The sequence below is a fragment of the Sinocyclocheilus anshuiensis genome, unplaced genomic scaffold, assembly GCF_001515605.1.
Source record: "Sinocyclocheilus anshuiensis isolate Anshui unplaced genomic scaffold, SAMN03320099.WGS_v1.1 scaffold822, whole genome shotgun sequence".
NCBI classification, from domain to species: Eukaryota; Metazoa; Chordata; class Actinopteri; order Cypriniformes; family Cyprinidae; genus Sinocyclocheilus; species Sinocyclocheilus anshuiensis.
Window position 1 is genome coordinate 809,322 of NW_015539892.1, and position 11,769 is coordinate 821,090.

An 11,769-nucleotide genomic window follows, 5' to 3' on the forward strand; every position below is an offset into this window, starting at 1 on the left:
GCCACTGACATTTGAGGAGCATTCCAGTCATACGATATCACGTCCACTCAGCCACTGCCCTCTGCTGCATTAAGCACTGACAGTCACGCCACGCATCCTCCCCAAAACATCACTCAGAGACATTAACAGAAAAAGAAACTTTAGACGACATCAAACACAGGAGTTGAAATGGCAAAAATCTAGGATCAAACAGTCTAATTCTTTAAAAAAAAAAAAAAAAACAGTGGTGAAGTTACAGACATTAGAGGATGCCGTCTTGGTGACTGCATACTGTTTTTGGCATGAAATTATAGAATGTTAGGTAATATACAAACCATTTGAACTATTCAAATAAGTAATTTACTGTAATAGCAAAGACTGAAACAAATATCATTGCGATATTGCAATAAACTTTAACCAAATAACGTAAAATGCACATAAAACACTTCAATGTAGACAGTTTGTGACCCAAACAAATATGATGTTTCATGTAGGGAAATTAGAACACAATTAATTTTCACATTAATTTTTACAAAATTAAAAATATTTTACTATAACACTAACAGCATACATAAAACAATGCTTTGAGATATATATAAATATAGTTAAAATTACATGCATTTTTACAGTGTCATCATAGGAAACAGTGCTGGCAGTAATGGTTTACATCCACATGTGACATTTAGCCGAATTAAAGTAATTTTTGCCACTGGCTTGTGATGGAAGAAAAAAGTATAATGACTAATAATATCTGAACTTTTCACAACAAAGCTGCAAGCTAATCCAAATATATCCAACTGCCATGTCAATGTCACATCAGTGGTGCTAACTACTCTATAGTTAGTATCTTGAACATTGGGAAGTCACAAGGTCATAATATGACCTTAACAATATGCACATTTCTAGAAATCAAGAAATAATTAATAGCAACAGAAAACCACCGTTTTACCTTTTGTGAAGTTTCTGAGCAAATCACTAACCGCCAAATCATTCAAATTTGGTACTAGCACTTTTTTCATTGTCTGGATTAATCACTTGTACTATTCTGAAAAACCTGCTTTGTATAAAAATGTAAATAGTATTCTTTTTTTGGCATATGCAAACGGCATATTTTACTGTCTTTCAAACATACAAACTTTGTCAGTTTTGTCCTAATGTGTAGATAAAATTTAATGCATGTACCCATTATTTTATAAAAGCCTCAATTTTAGTGCTGGCACTGCAGTGCGTTATTTGAATTCAGTAGCTGTAAGTGGTCAACTTGAGTTGGGTGTCCTTGAGGTAGGCAACTAATGCTCTAGATAAGCTAACGGCAGTACAAGCCGAGAAAGACTGTAATGGACCAACCAATATAAACAACAACAATAAAAAATCACCCCAAAAACACTCTGTACATGGTCACATCTCAGCCTTAAAAGAATATTCTGTGCTATTTAAAGACAGAGTGATTAAGCTGTACATAACCCAGAATATTCCTTTAATGGCATTACAGTAAACAGAGAATAAGTCCTAGTACAAACTCTTTTATAAACAAAAATAGAAGCACATCAATTGGAAGGCATGAGTAATACAAAGTATTACTGTGGAAAATGTATGAAGAAATGGCTTAAAGTGCTTCACTGGAAGGTCAAACTGTATGCTTTTCTTAATACTAAAATCCATACCTGGCCACATACTGGCAATAATGGACTTTTAAAGCGAAAGTGCGTGCACTGAAGATCATATGGAGTTATGGAGGACTTTCAAAAAAAGCATGTGGGTGCATATATGTCTATATTTAGAGACGAGAAGGATGAGATTGAAAAGAGACAGAAGAATACATTTTACTTGTTTGCCATGACTTCCAAACAAAGTCTTGTGACATGAAGTGGCAAAATGGGCAGAAGTATGTCTTCTCTATATTCAACAAAATTGTTTGTTCTCTATGACACAGCATTTCATTAATGAAAAGTTTTGTGTGTGTGTGTGTGTGTGTGTGTGTGTGTGTGTGTGTATATATGAGTTCAGTTCACACTCCTTCAGGCCGAACATGACCAACAAACCTTAAACGAGTTCTGAATATTTTTTATTTTAGTTCAGTGGCATTGCATTTCAAATCATGTTCTTGCACATCACAAACATTTATTAGTCCAGTTGCACCTTCTCCAGATCAACCTGTTGCTCTTGTAATTAGATGCAATTACAAAGCTACAGCTGATTTTGCAATTACAAAGCTACAGTATAACAGACCAGGTAAAACAAGGTGGTCCACCTCTACTGCATTTTTGGCATCATAAAGCATGTTTCCAGTCAGCTGTGCACTGCTGCAGATGCATAAGATGCCCTAAAATGCTGCCTAAGTAGACAGCTCACTAGGTTTTGAGACACAGCCAGGAAATCACAGAAGCAATTTCACAACATGCTTGGACGGTCATTCCACAAATAGGGCGCCTTTGGTGTCCCTAGTGCTAATATATGTAAACAATGTCTTTAACAATGAAAATCCAACACCATCAAAAAAATCCAAATATGTTATTTTGGTAACACTTTACTTGAAGCGGTGTGCATAAGACTGACATGACACATGTCATGAATATGAAGGAGCTTTTATGCATGTTTATGACAACTGTCATTAAGTGTCATTCGCTCAGTTATGTCATTTTTAATGCAAAGATGACATTGTTTGAGATGTCTTTGTTATGGGCTATGGTTAGGGGTAAAGGTAGGGGTAGGGTTAGGTTAGGGTTAGGTCAAATAATGTCATATTTGCATTAAAAATGACATAACTGAGCGAATGACACTTAATGACAGTTGTCATAAACATGCATAAAAAAAACCTTCATATTCATGACATGTGTCATGTCATGATTATGAAGGTGTCATGTCAGTCTTATGCACACCCCTTCAAGTAAAGTGTAACCGTTATTTTAATCTCTTTTTTTCTCTATGAGAATGCCTATTTTGTATGTATCCAGACCTGTTTCTCCAACTTTTTTTTTTTAAGAAACTTCAAATCGGTCACTTTTATAAAAAGCATTCAGTAACTAGAATATATATCTAACAGATCTTAAAGAAATGTACTTTTACCACTTCATCAAACGGAAAAAGCACACATTTCATGGAATGAATGACCCTGGAAAACAGACCCCAGTCAATTAAATCAAGTCAAAGTATCTGTCGGCATGTCCACATTTTCGGTGTCTCAGTAGCATAACATGGATAACTGCGGAGGAACAGCAGATTTCGGATGTTATTTAACAATCCAGACGTGTTTAAATGTTGGCAGGATCTGCAGTGGAGAGTCGCGCGCTGCGTTGCAATGACACGCGCGCTCCATAACACAAACATCACATCAGTCCTCATACACAAAAAATATAATTTTGATCAATATATTAAAAAAAAATCGCTCCACAACTTTGACAACTATTCTCTCAAAACTGAGAAAAAAAAAGAAGAAGAAAAAAAAGAAAAATGTCTTTTCTCATTGATGTAATTCGTCAGCAACAACATGTCCAACTGATAAATACAAAGAACGAAAGAAAAATACATTTAAAAGCAAAACAAAATCGTGTCCAGCACTTGCTCCTATACGGGATATTGTACAAAATAAAGAAATGAATATACTGAAAAGTTGACTCACGTTAACCAAAGTTAACCAAAACCTGACGTCCCCCCTCTCCAAGAAGGTAAAACATTAAAAACCGGCTTTAGATGAGTGTCAGTTGAATTCAGAAGAAGAACAAAATGCAAGCACATCCCAAATCAAAAGAGGACGTAGAAAAGAGGTAAAGATGAAGACAAGAGAAAATGAGAAGAAAGTACTCACCGGTGAAAATGTCAGAGAGCAAAAATGTGGAAAGAGCAACAAGAGAGAGAGAGTGAGGAGGAGCTGTCAGCGGCGCAGTGACTGAGGAAAGCAGCAGCTCAACAGTATAAACAGTGCTGGTGTGGCGCAAACCATTGCGACTGCGCAGGGGGAGACACACAGTCTGTCTACTTAAAGGCATAGTTCACCTTCAGTTGCTGGTCCCTGACTGACTTGCATAGTGTTTCCATAAAGGTGAACTATCCCTTTAAAGTTGCACTCAGTAATTTTGTAATTAAACTTGGTCATTTGCTAATTAAAAAGTTTTGCACCTAAGTAATGAACAGTATTTTTTAGAAATAGCATTAAAATAATATTTACTATCATGAGATGAATAGTTCAGTCACATGAGCCTTCTAGAAAAAGCGTTGTATTCTTTTTTATTGCAACGCAATAGGCTACAACCTAAGAACATAAAATTGTGAGGTCATTTACGAGCAATTTCTGAGTGAAAAGTGTTTCTACACCAATTTATTTCTAGTGTAGAGTTGCTGTTACCATGTTTTATTTTGCATGGCGAGTTGAGTTGACATCACAACTACCTGTCATGTAATCGACCAGGTTAATAATTCAACGGTCTGTCAGGTATTCCTATAGCGCAGGGCTGTCCAAACTCGGTCCTGGAGGGCCGGTGTCCTGCAGAGTTTAGCTCCAACTTGCCTCAACACACATGACTGGAAGTTTCTATGCCTAGTAAGAGCTTGATTAGCTGGTTCAGGTGTGTTTAATTAGGGTTGAAGCTAAACTCTGCAGGACACCGGCCCTCCAGGACCGAGTTTGGACAGCCCTGCTATAGCGCATCTATCCAGTGCTCAAACCCAACAAACATATTATTTATATCTGTAATGTCAAAAGTCTGACATCCGAGCTTCGCTTCAGGGCCGTGATGTGTACATGTTGTACAGTGGTTGTCCAAGTAACCTTAGTAGAATTTTAATTTGTGGTTCGGAACCATAGTTAAAACATTCTGACAGCATTGGGACAACCTTCAGACAATAATGTCAAACATTTTAGCATGTTGTCACAACGTTCCAGCAACATCCTGCATTTCCTGGGATTTTTAATACTATGTGAAATAATACACCATGTCTACAACAGCATAGTAATATGCTATTATTTCTGCAGAAATGACAATTGCATATGGTACACAGTATGCATAGTGAATACTGCAAAAAAACATGCAGTCTTATAAAAAATGGTTCCAAAAGGGGATTTTCGCATGCAGAAATGCCATAAAATAATCCTTTTTCATCCATTCAGTGAACAGTGCTTAAAAGAACCATTTCTTGAAGAACATTTTAATAATCCGAAGAACCTTTTTTACCACTATAAAGAACCTTTTGTGCAATCGAAAGGTTCCATGGATGTTAAAGGTTCTCCATGGAACCACCCATGCCATTAAAAACTTGAATTTTTAATAGTGTATGGCAGTGTTATTGAAAACATTAAAAAGGTATTTTGTATTACATGCAACTTCGTGTGTAATTTCAATTTGAAGCTACGGCTCTTTTCATTGCATGCAACAAGCTATATCAGCTTACAAAACTACTGACTTCTAGAAGGGCGAAAATAGTTGGACTGACAGATTACAAACTGTATTCATATCTATTATATAGCTTCTTAAGAAAAAAATGTATACACACAAACACACAGCACTATACAGTATACACTCAGGCAGCCATGCCTCTCTCAAAGATATGAGACAATGCCGACAGCGACACTTAGGGCAAGGATTACCGAGATGTTTTTCTCGGGTATTTACCGTATCTCTGTGAGGCTTATGCGCCCATTTCACATCTATTTTTTTTGTTTATGTTGTGATGGAGACATCATACTGTGTGCAAGCTACAGCTTAGCCTTGAGCCCAGGGCTACAAGATCAAATTAAACTGAAAGCTTAAGATTTTAATTCAATTCCTCAGAGGGAAGTAAAAATTTATCAGGGCGAATAAATATAGATATGCCACTGTAAATGATAACACGGGAGGTGAGAGGCACATGTGACACTTTGAGGGAGTATGGGGAGGAAAATGGCAACTGCGACGGAGTAGAAAAAGAAAAGGGAAAGCCAGTAAGTGAGAAAACAACTGAATGAGGATTTAGGAAACAACCTACCCAAGACAGAAGAGCAGCGGAGAGAGAAAAAGATCCAAGCATCAATAATGCCCATTAGTCCTTCCACATCTGCTCCAGTTGAATCTCCTCCAAATTCACAGCTTCACACCATCCCTTGAGAGTTTAACTCTCTCCAAAGTGCTCTCAAGATTTGATGAATCCTGTTAATGGGGACAAAAGCCCTGAAGAAGAGATCCTATTAAAACTGACTGGATATCTGTGTGGATTTGTCGCACTGTGATTTGCTTATTTCAAATGTGATGCAAAAGAAACAGAAGCTAAATGCCACACAGGTCCTCTGAGAAAACACCACAACCATATCAAAAAGAGCTGTGATGTTATGCTTGTCTGTAAAAAGAGACCATTACAGAAAGAAGACAATGAAAGAATTTTGCTTTGGAATTTCATCTAACATGTTTTCACCGTCTTTCTTCCAGTCAGTCATTAGTCACAAAGGCAATTCTAATGCTCTTGCAGTATTTTAGAAGCAACAACTTAGTTACACAAAAACCTGAGGTGGTTGTAGCCCTGAAACTCAGCCTGAAGGCCAGAATCATGTTTGGGAGGGTGTTTGACATTTTTGCAGTGAAATAAATGGCCGTATTACTCACTCTTCTGAATAATTCCGGCTGAAAGAGGTCTGGACTGTCAACAGCATGACAGCGATGCTTCCTCTTACACTGTTCTTGCTTAAAAAAATATCAGGTGGAAATATCCAATGCTAATTTGGTCGTTTTAACTTGTCAATCCAGAGGTAATTATGTAGAGCCATTGCCAGCCGTTAACTAATACAGGCCCTCACTGACTGTAAACATATTGACGAATCGGGAGTCTCAATTATTCTTGGATGCTGCACTGAACACCTAAAGTCAACATTGAGGGAGCTTTTAAATGAGGACAGTCCTGGGCATGTAGAAAAATGAAAGGTCAGATGATGCCACAGCACCCGGAGATCATTTGTTAGCACATCGTCAAACACGAGAAAATGCCAGATGTCCAGGCTTTCACTGCAGGTACTTTTGTGCTCTGAGAACAAGTAACAGCAAGAAAGAACAAATGGAACAAAAAAAGACAATGGACATTTTACAAAATGGTTAGAGGAAATAAAAATGACAATTCCGTAATTATTTACTCATCTTCATGTTGTGCCAAATATGTATGACTTGATTTCTTGTGTGGACACATATTATGTGAATGGTGACTTTTTGATTGGAAAAAAATCAACTGGAAAAAAAGAAGATTTTTTGAAGTTTACTGTAATACATTTTACAAGATTAATTCAGCGTATTGCTTGCCATGTCTTTGTAATTATTTGAGATTTACTAGCGATTTCTGAGTGAAAAGTTAATTTTTAGACAGAAGACTAAATTGTAACAATTTTTGGGTGAACTATTCGTTAAAGAAAGATGCGGAGTCTTTAGTACAATGGAAAAAAAATGGTGTAGAAACAATTTTCACTCAAAAATTGCTAGTAAATCTCACAAACAATTACAAAGAAAAGAGAAAAAAAAAACAACACACTGAATTAAATGTGAAATTTTGAAGTAGAAAAACTGCAATAACTGTAAAATGCACTCCAATCATTTTTGCTTTATTCACGACTTTGAAAAATATTTTTATACAGTGTAACATGATACATGATCAGGCATTTGTTGTGAATTTTAAACGTTAAAATGCAATGCGTCTGTGTGCATTTGCATACCACTAGCACAATAACGTCAGTCTGATGGCTGCTCATCCATATCTCTGTGACCTTTTCCTAAAATCTATTGCGGCCTTGCCAATGTTATGCTTGAAAATCTCTGTGCTTATCTTAATTATTTGGATTTAGCTTAATACATTTGAATTCATTGATGGATTGACAAAAACAAAATTGTGGCTTTTTAGTCCATGTCTATTAGCTTTTCTCCTGAACTGAAGCCCTTTTATGAACCCCTATTGACACAATAAACAGCCCAAACAGTGTGTAAATATACAATGTAGTTTGCATTCTTATGATGTTTTTCATAAAGCAGTGGCTAGGTTTAACTTTAGGTTAATGAGCCACTCAAAAATGTATTGATATTTTCCTCAGGTCAGTGCTGCACAAGGATCTATCTTAATGACGCATGGAGTCAGAGGTTGTAACCTTAAAATATAATGCATGTTACTTCCTACTAAAGCAAATATTTCTAATACCTGAATGGGAGTTTGAGGTTCAAGGGTACAAGACTGAAATTTAACAGTGTAATTGCATCAAATGATGCACTGCATATCTGAGATATCTGTTCTCTACATATCTAAAAACCTTTTAGAGAAAGGTTCAGAAAATGAAAAACTGTGGAACTGATTCAGGCTTTGATGTTTGTTTGCTCAGATTTTTGCCTGTCGATATGTCCTGGTGCACATGGCAACACAAGCTTTCTTGGTATGTTCACACAGCATATATAGAAATGGCAGGGGAGAATGAGAATGAGGACTATTGGAAGAAGGCAAACGAAACATACTAAATTTCTTCAAGCACAAACAAGTGATGATACTCACTCAGTACACGAATAGATTCAGTCTCAGCCTGAGAAAAAGAGGCTGAATTATTAGAAATTATCAGCACAAATTTTTTGAATGGGTATTTTTCTTCAAGTTCTGATGCCCCTGAATTGAAAAGTATGCTTTCTATTTATAGGTTTTTGGTTGTATGTTATTATGAATGACAGAGTTTTGACTATATTAAATATCTAAATACAATATATATATATATATGACCCCTTTAACATAAATAATGCTGAAATTGAGTGTGGTGCTACTGCTGTTCAAACTTTCAGTTCATGCAGCAAGGTATGTTGCTAGTATGTATCCCTCCATTATTGCACAATTATTGACAAAATGGTGTTCAAGGTTAGCTACCCATTTTAAATCTCCTAGGTTATTTATTTTGGGGTGGAGACGTGTTCCCTCTAATCTTACCTCTCCCATCTCCTAATTCCTCATTCGTGCACACGAGTCCACAGGGTGAGCTCAACAAGGCCGATCTAGAGTCTTTCACTCTCCACATGCCCAAGTGTGCAGCAATCTGAGGTACAATTTTCAATCACAGCATCCTTTCATCAACAGGCTCTCAACTAACAGCTGTCCTTGGGAGAGCCCTTGACCAGGACACTGCTAGTTCTGTAAGCTAATGTGAAGAGATGTACTGTTCCACGACATGAATCTAGATTCAGCACGGTCAGTCTCTGTGACATACAAACCTGAAATTATTTGGAGCAAATTTGAAGGCTAGGTATTGATTCTATTAATTGATTGTTTGTTAATTGAGTTTTAAAGTCAATATTAATTGCATTTTTGTGACATTTCTGAGAGAAGCATTCAATGGAGAAATGTTAAGCAAGACTTGGGGGTGGGTGGTGTATTTGGCCACTGATTAAATTATCCGACATTAATTTGGTTTTTGAAAGAAGTCACCAAGGCTGCATTTATTTGATGAAAAATACAGTAAAACAGTAATATTGTGAAATATTACATTTTAAAATAACTTTTCTATTCGAGACCTTTCTATTTCTATTTTTAAAATGTAATTTATTCCTGTGATGCAAAGCTTTTCAGCATCATTACTCCAGTCTTCAGTGTCACATGATCCTTTAGAAATCATTCTAATATGCTGATTTACTGCACAAGAAACAGTTACTTCTTATTATCAATGTTGAAAACAGTTGTGCTGCTTAATATTTTTTTGTAGAAACATTGATACTTTTTTTCAGAATTCTTTAATGAACAGAAAGGTCAAAAGAATAGCGGATATTCTAAATATCTTTATCATCACTTTTAAACATTGTAATGCATTTTACTTACAGAATTTAGTTTGTTGGGTTAATTGTCCAGTTAATATCTACATATATTATTAATATATTAATAATTAATTTTTTTATACTATGCAGGGCAGGCTGTTCAATGCTTGATTCTGATTGGCTGACATCCATTCTAAAGTGCAATTTAAAAAAATAATAAACACACAGTTTTAGGTATGCTTACATGCACTAACTTTCATCAGAATAAATACGATTTCAAATTCTGAAAGTAAACTCTTTAAATTAGCTATTTGAATTGAGTTTTGAAAACAATAGTCATTAGCAGCAGATGATTTCACAGTGGTTTGTCATTTGAATATAGTGATTTTTAGACTGATAATCAAGACTGATCATGAACCTATAGTGTGACTCAAGTTAATCCATCTACAGTTATGGTTAATATGAAAACACATTAATATAGCCCAAATCTGTGTCTGAAAGAGACATTTCACCCAAAATGAACATTCTGTCATCATTTACTCACCCTTGTCTTTTGAAACGTGAATGGTTATGTAAATTTTGATTTCACTGACCTGTCATGTTATGCTACATTCCATTCAAAAAGTGGTTTGTGGGATATTCCTACTAAAATTGGATAAACTCCAATTTTCCACACACATACACACACAACAAAAAAAAAAGTTCTGTTGCACTTTTCCAAGAAAGAAGGTAAAAATGTTAACTTTTTTACAATCCAGTGCAAAATTAGACCCTGTTTATCTCAGGTGGCCGGGTTATATGGTTTTTTTTTTTGACCCCTTATCTTTCTCAAGTTAATATGCATCATTTGTAGTGTTAAAAAATGTAACATTGCAAAGTAAGAAAACAAACAAATTAATTAACAAAAGTAGAATGCAATAATTAGATAAGCAAATAGAAACCTCAAATCCAAAGCAGTGCACATTATCATTTGATCTCTCCGATTAAATTTGTATTTTTGTCACAGATGTGGATGTTTGGTCAAATGCCACACATCTGTCAAACAAACTTGTTATCTCAGATAACCTGTCAATGTTTCATTTCAGACTGACTCAGTGACAGCTGGTGGACGTCCGACATGTTATAGAAATTAAACACGCTCATCTGTTTGGTTAGGGATGATCTAATTGAATTTTCTGTTTCCTCATATCTTATTCACATATAGATTGAATCTGATAATCCATTCCTGCTGTTGTTTACAAGAAAAGATAATGTAGAGACAGCGGTTATATACTGCAGAGCTAATGGATTATCTTTATTGGCGCTTGAAGGACAGACTCAAGTCACAATACCAGAGACTTGGGGGTCTTTTGATTTGGGTCAGCATGCAACCAACCATAACACCCTAGAAAAGACCAGACCATTCAAAGCAACAGGGATTGCTTAGAGAAAACATCTAAGCAACTGCATCCACCACCCTGGCAACTACCAAAACTCCCTAGCAACTACACACAAACACACTAAAAGCCACAACAACTGTTTTCAACATTGACAATAATAAGAAATGTTTCTTGAGCAGCAAATCAGCATATTAAAATGATTTCTGAAGGATCACGAGACACTGAAGATTCAGCTGAAAATTCAGCTTTGCATTACAGGAATAAATGACATTTTATAATATATTAAAACACAAAACAGCTATTTTCAACTGTAATAGTATTTCACAATATTACTGTTTTTACAGACTTGGTGAGCATAAGAGACGTCTTTCAAAAAATCTTACAAACTTTTGAATCATTGTAGCAGCAATCATATTTTCCTCAGATAATGTAAAAACCTTTTTATTTACTAGTTACATTTATTATTTAGGCCTGATTCCAATTATCTGAGCCTTCATATCATGCCTACTGTTTTATACAGATGTTCAACTTGCAAGATATGAATATCAAGAATTGCTTTTCAGACTAAATGTTGCTAGTTCCCTTTCAGTCAGTCACGTTCGACGTTACGTCAGTCATGACTGACGAATTGGGATCTCGCCCGAGAGCCCAATCACCTTCGAGTGTTAACTAAACAAGCCAATGACAGTTGG

General features: G+C 35.8%; 1 protein-coding gene across 2 annotated transcripts in view; it reads right to left on the reverse strand.

The window, feature by feature from the left end:
* The window catches only part of LOC107685811 (RNA-binding protein Raly-like), an 85,250-nt gene extending 81,360 nt beyond the window's left edge, over window positions 1-3,890 (reverse strand). For both annotated transcript variants that reach the window (XM_016482540.1, XM_016482539.1), the window contains exon 1: window positions 3,785-3,890. The gene's annotated coding sequence lies outside the window, so the exon portion shown is untranslated. The remainder of the gene's footprint in view (window positions 1-3,784) is intronic.
* Window positions 3,891-11,769: the final 7,879 nt, after the last annotated feature.